Source organism: Rhineura floridana, chromosome 1, assembly GCF_030035675.1.
Source record: "Rhineura floridana isolate rRhiFlo1 chromosome 1, rRhiFlo1.hap2, whole genome shotgun sequence".
Classification (NCBI taxonomy): Eukaryota; Metazoa; Chordata; class Lepidosauria; order Squamata; family Rhineuridae; genus Rhineura; species Rhineura floridana.
In genome coordinates this window covers 118,113,029-118,135,412 of record NC_084480.1, presented here as the reverse complement: position 1 = coordinate 118,135,412, position 22,384 = coordinate 118,113,029, and positions in this window count along the sequence as shown.

The following is a 22,384-nucleotide window of genomic DNA, read 5'->3' as shown; positions in this document are numbered from 1 at the left end:
GGTCCCTGTGCTCATCCAGGGTTTGGTTTCCTTTGGGAAGAAGGTCAGTGGAGACTGTGGTGTCTTTATGAAATATGGTTTATTTATTTACACACATTCCAACCTGAGCTTAGGATAGAGGGGTTCAAGGCATCAGCAGTCCAATATCCAGCTTTTCCATTTGGGTTGCAGGAGGCATCCTAAAGCCATGGTGCAGAGGGATAGCCTCTCTTCCTGCCTCTAGTCACCAGCCTTCCTCTAGACACTCTCCAAACACTCCAAGCACAAACTTCTGCTAGCAGCCAGGAAGGGGGGTGGCGGAAGGCTCTCCTGCAGAGTTTCAATGACAAAAGGATCTTCCTGGCTCATTCACCAGTTGCTGGGCACCTAATAGGACTACCTGGCCACGCTATTAGCTTAACAAAAGAAACTTATCTAGCCAGCAGAGCCAGCCCTTCCCCCAAGGCACAGGATTCCAAATCAGAGGCTGGAAGGGCACCCACAGGAATCATCCATTCGAACCCCAAACTCACAACAACAATAATAATGTGACCAATTTAAAAAATCTTAATTAGCTACTAAGGGTGTAAAAGTACGTAAGTAAAAGTATTGAAGAGGAATGACCTCGTTTACCCTTGTAAAAGTATGTAAGAGCAATGCTATGGTGAGGGGTTGGCAAAATCTGGGATGAGTTAAGAATGGCTATGGACTTTAAGGGTGCATTGGCACTTTCCTTCTCAAACTGCAGGACTTTATTGCTCCAACAATAATTTAAGTATCATCGTTATTTAAGTCCCATAGATGTGGATATAAGAACATAGGAACAGAGAAAGCTTCCTTATATTGATTCAGACCCATGGGTCCATCTAGCTCCGTATTGTCTACACTGGCTGGCAGTGGCTCTCTGGGATTTCAGTCAGGAGTTTTCCCAACCCTACCTAGAGATGCTGGGGATTGAACCTAGGACCTTCTGCATGTAAGGCTCTACTACTGAGCTATGGTGTTTCCCCAAATTAACCAAAATTATGTCAAAATTAACAAAAGTAGTTTACAGCACACTGAGATGGCAGTTCACATAGTAGATAAGAAAATGGGTAGAGGCACACTTACTGTTCTGATTGCTCCACTTCTCTTTTCTGAAAATGGGGGCACATGACGCTAGTCAAACCCTGCCCCTTTTTACTGTAAAACCTGGTGGGATCAGCTTGAGTGCATTTTTTTTTAATTGCTTCAAAGAGATTTCACAACTGACCAACAGATCAACCTGTTCACACTCCAGGTGTGGCCAATGGAAACACTTTGCTGTAGGTGACTAGTGTGCTCACAGGCTAAGTCTTTACTGTTGAAGTCACTGCTGGAGTAAACTACTGCAGCTGGAGATGGTCAGTGCTAGCACATTCTGAGTTGGCAGTGCAGACACTATAGAAGCACTTTGCTGCTGGAGTAAACCGCTGATGTTCAGTTGTGTGAACAGGCCTGGCAATAGCCTGCAGCACCCTTGAGCAGCTGCTGGGGTTCCAGCTCTTGGACAGGGCCTAGCACGGATGTTTCTAATGCTCTCCCCCTTTTTAAAGCACTCTGATCAGCACTGGATAGCCAGGTCTGGGAGCTGACATTTCAATTTCCCACAATGCCCCAGAACAATACTACATTGTGGACTCTGGGAAATGAAAATGGCAGCTCCCAGAGCTGCCTATCCATGTGTCCTACTTTTCAGAGGACAACACTCCATTTGAAAGACTGCCTCTCTTTGACAGGGACTTCTTTTTGAAGGGTTGCCTGGCCCAAGTCCAGCTTGAAGCTAAAGAACTGTAAGAAGGGAAATCAGGAGCCTTGAAGTTGCACATTACCACTGACCAATGAAATAGCAGACTGAGTGCCACACAGATCACCCGGTCACAGTCTTCACTGTAATGAGATGCATGATATTTCTATAGAAATTATGTAAACTACACATTTGCATATTTAATTTTTATGCAAATCTGTGTTTCCTTTTCTCTTCTTTTTTGGGCAATGAGTTTCCTCTTTTGGCAGGATACATAAGTGCCCCTCATGCCCAGACCTAGACTTGCTTCCAGGATAAGCCTGCCTGAGCCCATAGAAGGGGGCTATTCAGAATGCAGTCTGCAGAGGGACCCCTCAAACTTAGAGTTGGCCCTGGGAATATATTTTGCTGAATATATGCTGCTGAATCCCCAAATTCTTAATACTTAAATAGAATGGTTCTGCTCAATCTGGATTTTAGCACCCCTAAAAACATTTGATATTTTTGGGTTTTGTCTCAATATCCACATTCCAGTGTGCGTATGGCCACTGCATTTAAAAATTGTTTCCAGCATTGATTGTGATTAGGTGAACTTTGCCAGGAAGAGAGCAAGTTTCCTGTGTTCTCTTTTTAAAGCGTAAGGTAATGGAATCCAATAGAACTGCTGAAAACTTCCTATCCTTCCTATCAGAGCAAGCCTTTGAATAAGCTAAGTCCTTAATCAGTACAGCCTAAGACCCAAATGACTATGTGTAGAAGTGTTAGGCCAGATAAATCCTGAAGGTTTCAAAGATTTGACGAGCATTGGCACTTTCCTGTGTAGTGTCTGCCCTTTGTCCTTTCCTCCATGATGTCATTATTGAAGTTTTACACTCACTATGCATGGTGTAAGTTGACATTGACAGTTTCAACGCTTTCACACTGACTCTGGAGGATTGTTAGCTTTGAAGCTATTTGGCCTTGAGCAGCGAATTCTTTTCTTGAGCTCACACTGGCTCATAATATCATTGAGAAGTTACTTCAGTATCGTCCCAATTCCGGCTGTAATAGAGAGGCAGTTTTCCAACTTGGAACAAAGACCTCAAGGAGACAAATATAGGGGATAGGATCCTCTTTCTCACAGACAACAACACCAATGCTCTTGCACATCCTGTGCAGTGGGCTTTTCCTTTTCAGTGTTTTCCGTTAAAGCAATATCAACAGGAGGGGGGTCTCTCTTTAATTTCAGTGTCCGTGCTGTACTTAGGAAGGCTATAAGGAAGGCTATCAGAATATACTTGCATCAGTTTCAAACGTCTGTTTGCCATTAGGCCTGGGGGAGGGAATCTAAGGGTCTCGAGGCATGTTTTAGATGACTCAAATTCAAATAGTTCCTGCAGATGACTAAAAAAAAAAGGAATACTTTAGGGACACATCACTTGTAGCCTGATCCTCTGGATGTTTTCTTGGACGAAATGACCACTAAATTCAAGGGGACGTCTAACAAGGGGACAGTGAAGCACTGGAAGCACTGCCGGGTTGTGCTGCCAGGGCGGAAGGGGGGCAGGATTCCTCCCCTTTTGCTGTGCCAGCTCCAGGCTGGCCCAGTTGAGGGGGGGGGCAACATTTGAGCCCCTTTGGGATCTGTTGGACCTGGGACCCTGCAGATCTGATCCGATCCATAGTGCCTCATTTTGAACCTTTTTTTAAACTTCCCGCTCACCATGGCAGAGCTTGGGACCTTCACTGTGGTGAAGCCCCCCTACCAGCGGTGCTCTTCGCCACTAGCAGAGGGGACTGAAGAGGGGCCTATGTGCCATTCCAAGCCCTGCCCTCAACATTAGTGGGCTAAGTGTGCAAAGGATTGCAAGCCAACAGGTGTGCGATCCAATCGTATGCACGGTTACTTAGAAGTAAGTCCAGCTGAGTTCAATGCATATTGCTGTATAGGAGCATAGGAAGTTGCCATATACTGAGTCAGACCATTAGTCCATCTAGCTCAGTATTGCCTACACTGACTGGCAGCAGCTCTACAGGGTTTCAGGCAGGGTTTCTCTCCCAGGCCTACCTGGAGATGCTGGGGATAGAACTCCACCACTGAGCTATGGCCCTTCCCCAATGTGTGCACACGACTGCAACCTAAACATTAAGCTATTAGTGTCTTCTTTTAATTTTATTTTTAAAAGGTGTCTGGACTGCATTCTAATGTTACTTCATTTGTATGTCTGTAGAAACCTAAATAATAGGGCTTTCCATTGGTGCAAAATGCCACTGGTTGAAACTGATTTGTTGCAAACGTGGTGTTCCTTCATTCGAGCCCATAGAGCCCTATGACTTTTCTACAGACCTCAATCAAGTTTACTTATTCCCAGAATGCATCTGTCTCAGTGGACGACAGCAGGAACAAATGGATTATCATAGTTCTAAGAACTGTAGGGTATGTTCAGAAAAAAATTGATTACCTGAGCTGATTATTATTTCATTAAATTCCAACTTTTGTACAGGATTAAATGGAATAAAACCCGATGCCACAAAATACTTCAGGGCAGAACCTTAGAAGATGTCAGTCAGTGTAACTCTAAAAATCAATAAAACAGGTCTGCTTTGCACAGCTAAAGGCATGGATGTCTAGATATAAAGTACATCTGTGCAATATCTTAACATTGCAGTGAATTGCCCCTTGTATCAGCCAGGCACATTTGTAACACTGTTAGTGCAAGCATGCCCACTCATTGCTTCTGGCTATCTTTCTAGCACATCATCTGTTATGTAAAGAAATCATGGGGGGTGGGGGGATCTCCTTGTTGCTTAAAGCCTTAGGAATCCATCAGATAAATTCCTTTGAGGCTCCAAATCATGATTTTCTTTTTGAGATGTTAGTATTTCAATGCCAAAGCGCTTCTTACAGTCTGAAGCTACAAACTTCTAAAGCACAACCATGCTTTCTCTACCTTGGATTTCTTTTCTCTTTCTGTCTCCCTCTCAGGACAGAAAGCCAATTGCATTTCTACACTGTAAAGAGACTGGCGCTTCTGGTAAGTAATGGCAATGAACCCTCAGACAAGAATCTTTTCACAGTGCTGATTTACATAGATGGCTGCAGATCCTCAGTTTCGCCAACACAATTCCTGTATCTCTGTCCTATGAATGGCGACACATATTTTAAAGTCATACAACTGCAGACTGGGTTTTCATGCAGCCTGTTAGTTTCTTTACAGACCAAAAACCTTGTGAAGAGAAGAATCTTTATATATCTTCTAAAAGGGGATCTGACATATTTCAGATAGAAGGGAGTTCCGCAAGCCAGGATCCATCACAGAACTACTACAGAAAAACTCTCACCCATTAGTGACTATTTATTTAAGTTAGCTATATTCTGCTTCACAAACCAATATTCCAAAGCACTTAAATTAAAATTAATATGGTATAATAAAATATAATACGAAAAATCAGTTGAAGGGCTAAAAATAGCATCACAGCAGACACACACGACAAAGCAATAGTTAAAAACTGCAGCATCAATCATACAATAACATCATTATGGTTATGATTAAAGAATGATGTTATAGTGTGGAGAGAGTTTCTTGGGACTCCCTGGAAAGAGAATTCCTACAGCTGTGGTGCCGTCACTCTAAAAACCCTGTCCTCGTTACCCACCAATCAGATCTTTGCTAATGTTGCCCTGGGGATACAGATCTTAAAGCTTGGGTAGGTTCATGTGGCAACTATGTAAGAAGCAGTATCACAGACAGTATCTGACAATGTCCAAACTATCACATGACCATTACAATCCCCATACAAAAAATCCACACTCTGAACTGATCAGCAGTAGTTTTAAAAAATAAATGTACTGCCTTCAAGTCGATTCCAACTTATGGCATCCCTATGAATAGGGTTTTCATGAGGCTGAGAGGCAGTGACTGGCCCAAGATCAAAGCCTGGCCTAAACAATCTTTCAGACTCCATGGCTATGTGGGGATTTGAACCCTGGTCTCCCAGGTCATAGTCCAACACCTTAACCACTACACAACACTGACTCTGCAGTAGTTTTACCACTGCCTTTAATGGGAACCAATTCCGTTATATAAATTGCCCTTTTCTTTTGCCAAGGAGAAACTTGGTTGATGCTGATCACTAGCATCACTACTGCTTGAATCTTAGACGAGTAGTGCCAGCATGAGTCCAGAACCAGCTAATTAACTAACAAATTATCACTAGATTTCTAGATATTGAATGCGCTCTCAAGGAATATAGCTAAGGAGATTCCAAATGAGACATTTATTTTGAGATATACCTTTTTTCTTGTATTTGGGAATTTTTCTAGTAATCAGGGTATCTTTGGGGTATCTTGCAGATATGCAAATAAAAATGCATACAGTGGGAGGGAAAGCCTGCTATCCCTCCCGCTGGCCTACATGCCCTCACTGAACGTGACAAGCACCACTGGAATGAAAAGGGGACTTCTATAACTTCACTATGTACATGTGAATGCATGAGTCTGGACCCCAAGAGATTATCTCATGCACCTATGTCAGGGATGGGAAGCTTGTGGCCCTCCAGAAGTTGTTGGACTCCAGTTCCCATCAGCCTCAGCCAGTGTAGCCAATGGTTGGGAATGATGGGAGTTGGAGTCAAATAACATTTGAAGGCAGGGCTAGACCAGGTCAAGGTGCATAATACCCAAGTCAATTCAAGTAAATGTTTCCACCTGAGGCAGAAAATCTGAGAAGCACCTCTCTCTCCTTCCTGGCCATAGAAATACAACAATAATAAATAAATAAATAATAAATAATACAGTAAATAAATACACTCTGTGGAACTCCCTCCCAAATGACATCCGCCATGCCCCCTCCATGATGAGCTTCCGCTGGACCTTGAAAACCTGGCTCTTCAGGCAGGCTTTTGGGGCAGGTTAGGTTTTAGTGTTATTGTTGGAATTTTAAGGTTTTAATGTGAATTATATGTTTTTATGTTGTATGTCACCCTGAGTGGCTGGTAAACCAGCCAGATGGGCGACAATAAATTTAATAAATAAATAAAAATAAATAAATAATAAATATAACCCGTTCACTTCGTTCAGAATCTAAGGCCCTCCTCCGGGTACCAACCCATCGGGAAGCCCGGAGGGTGGTTACTAGATCTAGGGCCTTTTCTGTGGTGGCCCCTGAGTTGTGGAACAGTCTCCCCGAAGAGGTACGCCTGGCGCCTACACTTTTATCTTTTCGGCGCCAGGTAAAGACCTTTTTATGCTCCCAGGCATTTTAATTTTCTTAACCATTTTAATCTTTTAATCCGTATTTTTAATTTTTGTCGTATTGTGTTTTTGTAGTGTTTTTTGTTGTTTGTTTGTATATGTTTTTATGATTTTTATTATGATATATTGTATTTTATCTTGTTTGTTCACCACCCTGAGAGCTATTCTGCTAAGGGCGGTATATAAATTGAAATAATAAATAATAAATAAATAACAATTTGATGGCCTTCCATGATATGCAGAAGCAGGTGCCTGAGGCAGTCTCCTCACGCTGCCTAATGGCAGGACCAGCCGTGTCTGCAGAGATCCAGGTTCCCCATCTCTGACCTATGTGCCAAATAGGATGACTGTGTTTTTCCAGCATAACACCCTTTTTGATTTGAAACCATGAGAAAAAGACCTAGGCTGTGTGGCTGAGTTAATTCTTTCTGATATTTCTATACCCAAATGCCAGTGGGTGATTTATTTTATTTATGAATTTATCATTATGTTTCTATCCTACCCTTTCTCCAAGGAGCTCAAGGCGGCATATGGTTTCCCCCACTCCATTTTATGTTTACAACAACCCTGCGAGGTAGGTTAGGCTGAGAGACAGTCACTGACCCAAGGTCACCCAGTGAGCTACATGACTCAGTGAGACTTTGAATCCTGGTCTCCTACGTTCCAGCACAACACTCTGACCAGTACACCACACTAGGTCTCTGCACAACCTGTACCCTGCATAACCATCTATCAAGATACCAAATGAATTTGAGTTCCAGTTGTTCTACTGTAAACACAGCCACATCGATTATGAGCCTAATAAATGTAACAAAGATTCTTACGGCTGCAATCCTATACACACTTACTTGGGAGTAGATCGCATTAAACTCAGTGGAAATTACTTCTGAACAGACATGCACAGATTTGCACCCTAAGTGGTGGTATAAGGATGCTGCTGTGATTTTACTAACTCTCCTTCACCAGGCCTGGGCAGGAGAGGTTTTTCTGTTGCGTAGTGTATAAATATGGCATGCAGAAGGTGTAGCAGAGAATGTAGGAGAGTAACCACCATATGGGATGGAGCCACCACAGAGAAAGCCTCCTTGGGCTTTGCCTCTAACTGTGCCTTAAAAGGCAATGGTATACACAAGAGGAGCACCGCAGTGGATCTCAAAGGTTGGACAGATTCATATGGGAGATGGTCCTCCACGTAGCTTGGTCCCAAGCTGCTTAGAGCTTTAACGGTAATAACCAGCAGGCAGCAGCACCTTGAATTCCGCCCAGAAAAGAAACGATCACCATTGCTATAAATTTCTTCAACAGGAAATTCTCTTTTTTGAAGTTGTTCATTTTACACTTTCTGCTTCCACACCACAGATGCAAAGAAACTGCGATCTGGAAAACACTATTAGTGGTGCTGCTTAGTTGCCTCTGACAAAAATGACAATAACATTTCCCTTTCTTGTCTGGATAACGAAAAGTGCATTGCAGCCTGATCCTAAGCAGGTTTACTCAGAAATAAATACCAGTTTGTTCAATGGAACTCACTCCTAGGTACGATTACAGCCTTACTTTCTGGAAGCATGCTGAGACTGTAGCCCTGTTATTGACCCTAGAAGGTTTTGTGGATTGATCGGACATTCTTAGCAACTGCATTGCGACTCGGCAATCAGTGCATATTTTTCTGTTAATGGGATTCATTTAGTCTGGCACACATTTTTTCTTCCTGTTGTTTTCCCTGTAAATACACATAATTCACTAAGAGCCGAAATGAAACCAAGTAAGGATCTGCACTGGAGTTCAGTAGTATTATTTGGCCATAGAAGGGTCTCTCTCCTCCAATCAGAACAAAGCTTTCACACTTAAACCACTAATTCTTTGTCAAACGAGAATGATGTTTAATTTTGCTCTGTTTCTGACAAGGCCTGACTCGGTTCCCAAAGATTGCCATAATTTTCTTATCACTTAAAGAAAAAAACAATCCTGAGATGCAAATTGCTTTCAGAGACACAGCGGCCTACCTGAATTTTTTCCAGAGTTCAGAGGTGCCTAAGGGAAATAACGTAGCACGGAAAGTTAATGCCACTGTTAATATGGAAAAACTACTCTCTCTCTCTGACATATTCTTGTGGGATAATCTTGATCTATGTACATGTGTGCTCAAAATGTCAGCCATTAGTTTTCAGCCTCCCCGTAGAACACTCCTTTTCAGTTCCAAAGGTACGTGTCAGAGTCTTGGAAGAGGCAAGATCCAAATTATACAGCCATCAGGGTTTGTCATTTGGAGTGGGGCTCAACGAATCAGTCATGTTAATTCCTCTTTACCCCCTTAACACTAATGAGAAGTGTGAGGTTTGTGCTGTGCTGCTGGCTGCTCTCTGATGCCCATTGGGCAGCTGTGGGACCAAAGAGGCATGTCACTGAGCCAACCCCGCCTGCCTTCAGTGCAGCATCCAGGCAGATGGTGAGAAAGGAAGTGAGTGAAAAAAGAATAATAAATACAGATCTCCTTTTGGTTAACAAGAATATACTTCAGCCTAAGCAAGCAGGATTGGGCTGGGGGCAAGTGCTAAAAGCACTCCAGTACTAGCAAACTCTAACCCTGGAGGTTTGTAGCAAACAATTGTCTAAGAAACAACAGGTGATTTAATAGGGTATGTAAAACAGAAAGTGACACATAGTAACTGGATTCAAAATGCAGTAGTCTGTGTCTTGAACAAGGCTGCCAGTTTGGGAACCACTGATACGTTATATATTGCAGAATTATTTTATTTATTTATTTATTATTTGATTTATATCCCGTCCCTCCCAGCAGGAGCCCAGGGCGGCAAACAAAAGCACTAACAACACATAAAAACATCATAAAAACAGACCTTAAAATACATTAAAACAAAACAACTTTTTAAAAACTTTTTTTAAAAAAGCTTTAAAAACGTATTTAAAAAAGGGTTAAAAACATGTTTTTTTTAAAAAAAAAAAACATATTAAAAGCAATTCCAACACAGACGCAGACTGGGATAGGTCTCAACTTAAAAGGCTTGTTGAAAGAGGAAAGTCTTCAAAAGGTGCCAAAAAGATAACAGAGATGGTGCCTGCCTAATATTTAAGGGGAATTCCACAGGGTAGGTGCCGCCACACTAAAGGTCTGTTTCCTATGTTGTGCAGAATGGACCTCCTGATAAGATGGTATCTGCAGGAGGCCCTCACCTGCAGAGCACAGTGATCGACTGTGTCCAGAAATGGCAGCCGCTGTCTTACCAGCCGAACCTTGTAAAAGGCACTCCTAGCCACAGAGGTCACCTGGGCCTCTAGCGACAAAGATGGATCCAGGAGCACCCCCAGACTACGGACCTGCTCTTTCAGAGGGAGTACGACCCCATCCAAAGCAGGCAACTGACCAATTACCCGAACTCGGGAACCACCAACCCACCATTCCTCCATCTTGCTAGGATTCAGACTCAGTTTATTGGCCCTCATGCAGCCCACCACTGAGTCCAGGCAGCGGTCAAGGACTTGCACAGCCTCTCCCGATTCAGATGTTATGGAGAAATAGAGCTGGGTATTGTCAGCATACTGCTGACACCTCACCCCATAAGAATTATGTATTCTTCAGGAACGTCTACTATTCACCTATGTTCAGATTTTGATGTTTCATTTAATTTTTCATTCTCTCTACAGACACAAGTGGAGATAGTCTTCTCTTAAACTATGTTAATCAAAGAGCTGAGAATTAGGTTGCAAATTCACAAAATAAAGATGTTCTGACAGTACAGTATCTGTCTTATTGACCTGAACAGGCCCATGGATTGTAGGAGTGGCCAGGATGGCAATGGTGAATTTGAGCCATGATTTTGGTGAAGGTGGGGTCAGCTGAGTGTTTAGGATTAAAACTGGTTGAACAGTGTCTAGTTGTTTAGTATTTGGGAAGAGTGTCTGGAAATATTTGGATCTAGAACAGCATGTATATTTGGGTTGCAAATGGAGTGATATTAGTGGCCACAAGGAGCTGAGGCCATGGGCGGTGGAGATGCTGGTCTTTCCTGTTGATTTGGGAGTTGGGCTGGTGTCACCATCCAGCACCCAAGCTGACAATGATGCCCATTCAGCACTTCTGCATGCCTGTTCCCCTAGTCATGGGCTAATCTGATGGCAGTGGCTGTGTTTGGGATGCTGACTGCCATGCTATGTTTTTCACAATGCCCCAGAACACCCAAGCACTCTGGTTAACATGTTGGGTAGTATCCCAGACCAAGCCTCCTAGCAAGGAAGAGGGTATGATGGCTACCTTGCCACGGAGGTCCTCAAACCTGGAGCTAGTCGTACTGGTTGAGAATCATGCAAAGAACTGGCTATACAATGCCTAAGAACAATTTTAATTCTGCTGTGGATTCACTGAATGACTTTATAGAATCATAGAATAGTAGAGTTGGAAGGGCCTATAAAGTTACTCAGTCCAACCCCCTGCTCAATGCAGGAATCCAAATTAAAGCATACCCAACAGGTGGCTGTTCAGCTCTCTCTTGAATGCCTCTAGTGTTGGAGAGCCTACCACCTCCCTAGGTAATTGGTTCCATTATCATGCGGCTCTAACATTTAGGAAGTTTTTCCTGATGTCCAGTCGAAATTTGGCTGCCTGCAACTTGAGCCCATTGTTCCATGTCCTGCACTGTGGAAGATCCTGGTCCTCCTCTATGTGATAACCTTTCAAGTACTTGAAGAGTGCTACCATATCTCCCCTCAGTCTTCCCTTTTCAAGGCTAAGCATGCCCAGCTCTGCCAGTCTCTCCTCATAAGGCGTTGTTTCCTTGTTGCCATTGCCCAAAACTGTTCCAGTTTGTCTGCATCCTTTTTAAAATGTGGTGTCCAGAACTGGACACAGTACTCAAGATGAGGCCTAACAGGTGCTAAATAAAGCAGACAAGGTTCTCTCCTCTCATTCTCCCTATCAGCCACAGCTCACCATTTATAAAGCAGTGGGAATAAGAGAGCCCCACCTCATGGAACTTTTTGTGAGAGAAAGCTAGTTAAAGTTTTAAAGTACTTTGTCCATTAAGCTGCTACATAACTGTGTAATAAGTTGTGGAATTCTTGTGTGCCTAGTTAGAACTCTATTAAATAGCTAACTCAAGTTCCTGTGTATGTACCAAGAAGCTGATGCGAAAAATGAAATAATGTCTGTTAGATTGGTATACATTTATAGTGCCAAATTCCTGAGGCTGCCTTAATCACAGACCTATTTACAGCTATTTTGCAGGGAAAGGGGCAAGGGAAATAAGGATTTCCTGATGCTTTATCTTTTCTGATCTGAACTGTCTCCAAATCCACATTAGGAAAGTCAGCCATCAGTGAAGTAATGAAACACACAGCTGTAGGCTGCACCCATCCTTGCAATGTCTACAGCTCACATTAGTTTGAACCACCCAGTACTGCTTATACAGTACATAACATGGGAAAAGACTGACAGTGGGTACAGTTACTTCTGTGGTGGAGACAAGAACAGAAATTCCATAAAGGCACAAGATCACTTTATGCCCCATCCTGTAAGTTGTGATGCTAGTAAAGTAGCTCATGCAACCAGGCTCTACCTTAAAAAAACAGATGGTGGTAGTAGTAGTAGTAGTAGTAGTAGTAGTAGTAGTAAAATCATCATTATAAAAATTATCCTTAGCATGCCCACAACATCTGGAGGGCACTAGGTTCAGGAAGTACAGTTTGTACAGTAGTTCTGCAAGGTTTCAGACAGGAATGTTGCCAAATAGCAAGATCCCACTATTTTATATGTACCCCCATGGATATCTTGGCTCAGATGGTTCCATTTTGCCTAAACATGTGAGCTAGAAGAGACCCAGCTACCTAGGGCAAATCAAGATGTACATTTCCCACCCTGTCGACACGGATGGGGGAGTGGCCTCCCTCTTGCTACTCAGCTAACATGGAGCCTCCTGGAACTGCAATGTTCAACCTTCCTCCAGTTCTGATCTAATCAAACTTCACTATACCACCCCATTAATTGTCTATGAGGAATATGAGATTTCATAATGACATGGCTTGGGGGGGGGCTGCCATGCTTGATTACTGAACTATCTACTCAGCAATAGTGTAACAGTTCATCTTCACTTTTAAAGCTGGCAGCACTGACCTGCACAGCCAGCATTGCATTAGCATTCTTGCCATTTTAATAATTAATTGGAAAATTTATCTTATATGATAGGAATAAATCATGCATGCAAATCCTGCGATAAGCTGCAATGATTGTAAGAATTGACTCTGAGACTATAGAACAGTTCATACATTTGGGTAACTACCAGGCCATTATCTGTAGCAGTTTGTGAGATCACCATGGGCACACCAAATCACTGGGATCATGTGGAGGCTCTGTTTATATGCATTAGCAGGTTGGCATTGGTAATTTATTCACGAGTGACCTGCATCCCATGATAACAGCAGCTGTTGCCAAAGCCCACAATTTCATCTCTATTTTGGGTTCCCATACTAACATTTAGGCTCAAAAATCTCCATTTTGTCTAGAATTGGTCAGTGGCAAACTAGACAAATTAGGACAGAATGCATTTTGCAAGTCTATGGAAGTGTTAAAAAAAAGTGTATTCTTACCCTCTATATGCTGCCCTGGGAACTCCTGAAGGCACAGAAGTCAAATCTCTCCGACTTCCTAATCCACTCAAGATAACACCATATCATTTATCAATGGATACAACAAGAATCCTGAGATCATGTGTGACTTTCCAATCAGGGCCAAAACACACCTATCTAGAGTCAAGCCCCTCTCTCCATTGTAAAGGAGGATAGTATTCTTCCTTTTTGTGTACCTGGAAATCTTTCCTCCAGTTGCCACTCTAGTTTTTTATTAGTTTTATCTTTCTTAAGATTAGAACTGATCTGAGGTCTTGGAAATCCACGTTATTTCAGGAGAGCAGTCTTGCTGGTGTAAATGTAGCCTGAATGAGTCTTGAGAACTTACTTTTGAGACTCCCACCTTTGGATACCCATTTGTACATGTGTGCATGTGCACACGTGCATGCATGCATGCACGCACACTCACACATATTCAGCCATTCCTGTCCAGTGAGGCTTTGTCATTATGGTCAAGGAACACCTGCCCTTTGTGCCTGCTTTTGGATTCCCACTGATGCTAAGGACCCTTGCTCTTCCTTCTACTGATAGACTTGCTTCCTCCTTATTTCTTTCTCTCTTGACAGCTTTCCAGCTTTCATTACTCCCTCCCCTTTTCTCCCAGAATGCAGAAGCATTACCATGCAGCCTCCTTTGGCTCTGGGACAGACATCAGTAGTTGACCCATGAATTGCCTGTTGTTTTACTTACCCCATTTCTGGAAAACCCAATTTCTGGAAAATTTCTGGAAAAACCCTATTTCTGGAAAAGTCCTCCTCTGTTTTTGCCTCCCAAGTACTTTAATGAGGTCTCTCCACTACCTAATGTTCTGAATGTTATGCACACGGTGCTTCTGTGTATTTTGATAAAAAATGCTAGTTTCTGGAGCAGCTCTACCAGACTGATAACAGACTGTCCTCAAGCAAAATAGAGCCAGGACCACTAAAGAAAAATGTTCCCTTACCACCAGAACTAAATCCCACCCAAGTCATTCATATTCCAGAAGAGCTCTTTACCCAAACACAGAAAAGTAGGTTTCAGATGTGTGCAGTCATGTGTCCTAAGCAAGCATAATGACATGGCTTAAAAATTGAATGAATGGTACAGCCTGGAAATTATGACACCTACAGGTGCATTACTCACATGGAGGTACTGATTCATTCATATGGTACCTCCACACAGTTCCGGCCAGGCCAGAAGCTTAGTGGTTGTTTCTCTGCGTGCTGCGGTAGCTGAATGTGTAAACCAGCTCTGAATAACACAAGACCAGTTAGGAAACTCTTAAGAATAATAATGCTCACTACTGTCTCCTTCAATCAGCTACACATTTTCTTAAGATAGAGCACAAGAAACAGCAGAATATCACTCTGAGACTCCAACAATTATTAGAAGAATGTATCAAAGGATAGAAATCTTTTGTTCCTGCGGGAACAAGCACTCTTCCCACAGTGCCCACTAGTGGCTGTTTTAAAGAGTGGCAACTTTTGCCAAGTTAGTGATTTTGTTTTAACTTACCTACACCCATAGACTGAGCCATGATCACACCCATACTGTGTACAGTGCAGGCTTCTTAATTTGAAGAAATCCTCCCACTGCCAGAACACATGAGATTAAGAATATGTACTGTCCTCTGGAGGAAACCCTTGTTTCTGCATCCTCAACCAAGATAGTACTGATAGATCATCAGAAAGAGGAGGCAAGATGAGCAAGCAGGTGATGTCTCAGCTGTCAAGGGCCAGGAGAAGAAAAAACAACTATGTGGTAGGACAGTGTGTATTGACAGTGTATGTTGTAATTGCAGAAAGGTCTGGGGGATCAGCTTTGCAAGTTGCTTCTTGCAAAGGAGAAAATTAGCTTGTGTTTGGGGATCTTGCAGTGTACGACTGGGTTTAGGTTATAGCGGAAAAGCACAGAAAAGGGGGGGATGTGTGGTGAGTGAGTATGCATTTGCATGAAAGAAAGAGATTTAGAATGTATGTATGTATGAAGCATGGAATCTGTGCATGGTGTTGGTGTTTTACACTTTGGCTGCGGGTGTGTGCAAAGGTTCATAAGGTAAGTGATTCGAGTTTTGAGATATGAGGAGCATATCTGCCTCTCTGGGTGTATCACACACATAGGTATATCACTTGATTTCTACATTTCATTACTCTGCACTTGAATCGCAGCAGAATATGTGAACTGACCCCATTGCAATGTATTGATGCAAGGAGATACTTAAATTCTGCTTCTAGTTTTAGAACTGTGGTGGGTGGCTCATTCAAACTTGCAAGTCATCATCACTTGCTACAGCAGCCACCAAGCAATAAGCCAGCATGCCTGAGCCAGAGCATACTCTGTAGGTGTTGTAATAATGGAGCAGGGGAAGCATTTGGGGTTGGAGCATTGTTGTCTTGGCAGATGGTTAGTACAACAGTCCCTGCTAGAAGAGGATGAAGTATTTCATATTAAAACAGCAGGGCCACACATCAGCATTTTAGCTGGCCAGCTGAGCAGAATTAAGTGGACTTCAGAAAGGTCTTAATCTGAGGAAAGAAGGACAAAGCACGACATATCAGGAGAAATTAATAGTGGGGATGGAGTAAAGGTAGCACTGATTTAAAATAATAGGGCATGCTTGAGACCATACTAAAGATAAGCATTGGAAACGGTAGGCAACAAGTGGATCCTCTTTAGTGTGTAGCAGATATTGGCCCATGCCAGTGTCTTGACACAAGGAGCAGGGTTGAACAAGTTGGGGTTGACATGAAGGAGACCAGAGAAGAAAAGACAGAAGTACAGTGATTGGGGGGGGGGGTTAGTGTGAATATCAACTATGCTGAAAACAAGCTGATAATCATATATTTCTCACAACAAAGCAAACAAGGCAACTAGCAGGGTCCTATAGGGAAAATGACATCACTGCACATTTTTAGGGATAATCATTTAACTGGATTAGCCCCAAAGTGCTGTGTCTAAAATCAGCATCCCTGTCTCTTTATGTACTCCAGATGAAACACATTAGCAGAAATATGGCAAGGGACATTCACAATGCACTGTTCTACACTCTCAGCATTTTTTGCAAATCTGCAATTAGTCTAAAGGGCCTGGGTAAATTAGGCCTCTTGATAAATGAAGCACCTAGACAGGTCTCAGATTTATTGGATCGAGCTGTCCTGCTGTCCAGAGCCTGTCGGCTGTGCTGCAGCTCAAAGAGGGTACAGTGGGTGAAGCCAGCAGAGCTGTGAAGTGCTGAGCAAATGGTGAAAAATCCAGAGTGAAGCAGAGGCTGCTGATTGCTAAACCTTAAAAATGCCTGCCAAGAATGCTAGTGGTTTACTGGAGAACATTTGCCATAATATTAGTCCTCTGTAACTCTGTTGTTTGTCTATGTGCAGTGTACAATGTATAGGCACACTGCCACAGATACATGTGTATAGATTTTTACTTGTTAAATACATGCACTTTATTTTTATACCATCAGAACATTAAATGCATGTCCTGTGACTTGCTATGTTCAAGGTGGTACAGGCGGGCCCCGCTTATACAGCAGGTTCCATTCTGGACTGCTGCCTTAAAGCGGAAATCGCCGTAAAGTGGAACCCATTGAGTATAATGGGGCGCGTTGCGCAAAAATGACACCAAAATGCCGCAATATGCCGCAAAAGCGCAAAATCGGCTTTAAAATGGGGAATTTCCCCTAATTGAAAGCCGCCGCACTAGCGGAACGCCGGAAAGCGAAGCACTGGTAAGCGGGGCCCTACTGTATAGAGATAGTTTGTTGCAAATATACTAGGGAGCATTTAATCTCTATGCACTGTGTACGCAGGGATACATTGCTCTCCCTATGCTCTACCTCCTTTGTTGGAGGCAGTTTGCTGGGAATCACAAGCAGGGAGAGTGCCATTGCATTCAGATCCTGATTACAGACTTCCCATAGGGATCTGGTTGGCCACTGTGAGAACAGGATGGTGGACTACATGGGCCTTTGGTCTGGTCCAGCAGGACTGTTTTTATGTCACTCAGAGCAAAGGCACCCATTGTCAGGGATAAATTCATCCCACACCTGTATGTCTAGAAGATCACCACTTCTCTGCCCCACACCCCATAAGAGAATACAACCATTAACTTATATGTGAGAAACTAAAGGGGTACATATTTTGAAGCAGACTGAACCTGGTTCTTGTATTTGGTGACTGCAACTACGGAAAATCAAGCCTGCTCCTAGATTCACCGCTTCATCTGCATAGCCCTACCCAGACTTCCGTCTCTTGGTTATGCCAATGTGGCCAAATACTGGGAAAGTGAGATGAAATGCTGAGAACTGGCTTTTAAAAAGCTCACTTTGATATGGTTTATTTTATTACCAATTTAGTTTTAATTGTGTGTGAGAGACAAGGGGGGTGGAAGAGATTTGTCAAGTCTTGAGACAAATGAATCAGTGAATTATCAATGAATTTGATGCAAGACCAAATTTGTGAAGATTACATTTTGCTCACAGGTAGGATGGCCACCCACACTCGTTTTCTTCTTTCCAAGACATGGTATTGATATTCTTCTTTCCAAGACATATTGGTGGATTTTAAAAAGTGATTTATAATTATATAATTGCTCCTATGCAACCACGTGGAAGGGGCTGAATCCAACATCCTTGTACCCAGAACTGGTCTGGGGCAATACGTCTTCAGGGAGAAAATGAAGATCCCCAAAATTCTTAGCATGACAGGGACTATTATCTCCCCTGAGGTCAAAGCCTTGAAGAAACTTTAACCAAGTTCACAGTGTGGCTATTCTGCATGACATTTTAAAGGTTTAAGGTTTCAATCTATGTGCACTTACCTGGGAGTAAGTCCATATAGATGTACATCTGAGTAAACATGTTTAGGATTGTGCTGCTAGGCTAGAATCCTAATCACTCTTACTAGGGTGTAAATTCCATTGCAAGCCTGCTTAGTCTTGTGCTGTTAGGCTTCAGTTCTTACACAACTACTAGGTGGTCCCACTGAACACAATGCATACATAACACTGCACTGTTAATAATATGCACCTTTCAATGAAATGTATGTAGCATTGCTTTTATAGTATACAGACCAGAGTATGTGCATTTTTATACCTCTGAGGAGGTTAGGGGAATGGAAAGGTAAAGAGCATCTATAGCTGTTTCAATTATTCTGATTTACATCTTGAGTTAATCTCCAGCAATTTCCAGCTAATGTGGTGACACCTGCCAACTCTGCTGCTGCTGCTGCTGAACTCAGCTGAACAAGCCAGTCAGGATTTTTTAACAGATGTTCAGATACTGCTGCTTGCTCTTGCTCTCTGTAATTAAAAAAAAAAGGTAAGTCTTGCAAATAAGTCAACCTAGTGTCCTTTTCCTATTAAACTCTGCTTTAAATGCAGAAGTCTGTTTTTCCTGCATGGACAATCAAATTGACCTAGGTAGAAGATGAACCTAGAACTGTGTGTCTGTTAGGGATGGGCAAATCTGCCAATTTTGGTTTCTCTGTTTCCAATTGTTTCAGTCTCAAGATCAGTTCTCCACATTTCTACATTGGTTTGCAATAAAAAAAAAGTCCTTGTGAAAATTCATCAGCTTTTAGAGTGAATTTCTCCTTACAGACATGTTTGTATGCAATTTTGCCTACTATACACAGTTTTGCAAAGCAATTTCCCCTAATATAATGCATGTTTTATGTTATTTTCACTAATACATGCATTGTTATGCACACTTTCCCCTAATGTATGCATTTTTGTACACATTACTTGGCCAGAGAACTGCATAGCAAAATTTGGAGAAGTGTGAATTTCAACGAATGGCTGCATTTCAGTTCTGATTGTGTCAGAAGGTAGATCCACCTTTAAGTGAAAACTGAACCAATTTTGTCCGCATCCCTATCTTTTTGTTGTGAAGAAAGAATGCCCTAAAATTACCAGAGCCCCTTTGTTTTGCAAGGGTGAGGAAATGCACTTCTCCCTAAGAGTGCTGTCCTCATTGGTCTTTTCAGAGACACTTCTGAAAAATCCTGTATTGATTTTTCTGTAGACAATACCTCTTGCTAGTAAGGAAGAAATTCTGCTTGAAGAGTTCATCATGACGAGGTGGAAACTATTTGCCCTGAACTATAAAAGGCACGTAGAAGGTGCCCTGCTTCCTGTTTCTGAATCAGTCTTCCCTGTGTGATCTTTAACAGACACCATGCTTTCCAGGGAATAAATCCACTTCAGAAATATGTGCCACATATCTAATTATGTTGCAGTTTGATCCTTCTGCTTTCCAAGGTCTTCTAAATTATGGAATTAAAATAGTTTTAGTTGGGTGGGAGAAAAGTACTAGTGACACTGGGAGAGTTAAGAATTTAAAATGTTCCTTCTGATACAGTTTAAAAAAAGTCTCTTTGAATATCATCAAAGAGATTTCACAGTTTTTATTCCTTTTTAAAACTGTTTTTAGAATGCTTGGACTTTTTTTCTATACAAGACTATATCTCATAGTATACCCCCCTTCTCCTTCCTTCCTTCCTTCCATTCCTTTTTGACCATTCACTGGTTAAACTGACTTTTCTTTGTTAACATTAAACACATCTGCCAAAATACCAGCACTGGGAAGGCCAGTACTGAAACCCTGTCATTGAAAAAACAGAAAAGAATCAGCACTTTCCCAGCTACTTGCCCTTTCCAACAGCAACAAATTCCCTGACATTAGTCTTCTAGCACCATTACAAAACCAGGGGAAAACCACAAAGTGGAGCTGAGTGCTCTAGTGGCTCCCACATTTGAAAATGGATAGGAAGTGAGTGAGTGTGTGTGTGTGTAATGTATGGGGGAGTCTGGATATATGTCACTGAACTGTAGTACATATAACTGTGAAATATATATATATATATACATATGCATGCATGCATGCATGCTGTTGATGTTGCCATCTGAAAGTAATTAACATTGCCGTGGTATGAAGACTATTCCCTAGGCTCGGAATGTTCCTAATGATGCAGCATTAATTACTTTCAAATGGTAAATGATGGCCATTGGATCCATGTAGTACTGTGCATGCTTATAAGGAACAGTGCCCAATATGTTTACATATGTGTAAATCTTGTACTGTACATTAATATTTCTGCATTTAGGTACATTAGCTGCATCTGTCTATTTCTGTATTTATTTATATGGCTACATCCAAGCTTGGCAGAATTCTTTTTATATACATTTGGAACCATTTTTTGTCTATTAGCAGTTTCTGTTTGCACAGTTGTACAGATTCATAGGGTTGTCATAAGTCATAATCGACTTGAAGGCACATAACAGCAACAACAGAGTTCTAGAGAGGGGCAAATCAGACTGTTTCTGGTCTGTGCCATTTCTGCATACATTCATTCATGGATATATGACATGCCATTTCAGCATTAATCTGCAATTTAAAAGAAAAGAATGCAAAAGCTCCCTACCACATTTAAATATGTATTTTAATGTGATTTTAAATAGATATTTTCTCTCAAAATTCTATTTCAAATTTAGAAATCTCAAAATTTCTAAATGTTTTAAACACATTTAAAAACACATTTTGATACATTTTCAGCCAAGAGCTATGAGAACATCCATGGAAAGAGAGAGTCTGTGGATAGAATAATAGTATACAGGCATACCCTGCTTAACGTCGCTTCACTTAACATCGCCTCGCTATAACGTACATGCTCCATACGCCACCATACCCCACTTAACATACGCGCACTTTGCAATTACGGACACTTAATGGCATGACGCCACTGCCATCTAGTGGCGATTGCAGTGCAGTACATGCATAGATAATTGCTTCACTTTAAGTACATTTTCACTTTACATACACGCTCCGGTCCCATTGCGTATGTTAAAGCGGGGTATGCCTGTAGTAGAGATGGAAGGGGCCTATAAGGCCATCAAGTCCAATCTCCTACTCCATGCAGGAATCCAACCTGACAGGTAGCCAGCTGCCTCATGAATGCCTCCAGTTCTGGAGAGCCCACCACCTCCCTAGGTAATCGGTTCCATTGTCGTACCACTCAGGTAGTTTTTCATGATGTTCAGCTAAAATCTGGCTTACCGTAACTTGAGCCCATTATTCCGTGTCCTGCACTGTGGGATGATCAAGAAAAGATTCACTAATAGGCAAAGAAACCTTGTGGCTTAAGAACGTACCTATAGCCAACAGATATTTCTATCAAACTTTAAAAAGCAGGGAAAGTGAATGCACCAGGGGAGCAGAGACCTGACCTCCTCTCTGAGATCTTGTACTGCACTACAAATTTGCCAAAATGCAAACACAATTTGGGTTGGTCTTTCACAGTCCAATCCACTTGCTGTGTAGCTTGGAAGAATTAGGTAACATGTGGCTCTGAACATATGGTGGGAGAGAGAAGGGGAGAGAAGGGGAGGAAGTATAGGGATAGGGAAGGAGGGGAGGAGATTGGGTGGGTGGGCACTGGGCAGAGGGAAAGCCTCTTTCCTTTTCAAAAGAAAAACATTGTGAACAGTATCATTGTTTTTCAGGGTTTCCCTCACCTTTTTATTCTACAGCAGGCATATGTAGTCTCCCACCCAAATTTAAACCAAAGCTGTCTCTGGCCACATCCTCACCAGATCTTTACTTCACCTTAGACAGTCATGGCTTCTCTCAAACAATCCTGGGAAGTATAGTTTGTGAGGGGTGCTTAGAGTTGCTAGGAGATTCCCCTCACAGTACAATCCCCAGAAGAGGGGCTGACTGTTAAACCACTTGGCCACTGAAGCTCTGTCAGGGGAACAGGAGTCTCCTAACAACTCGTAGCACCTTTCACAAACTACAC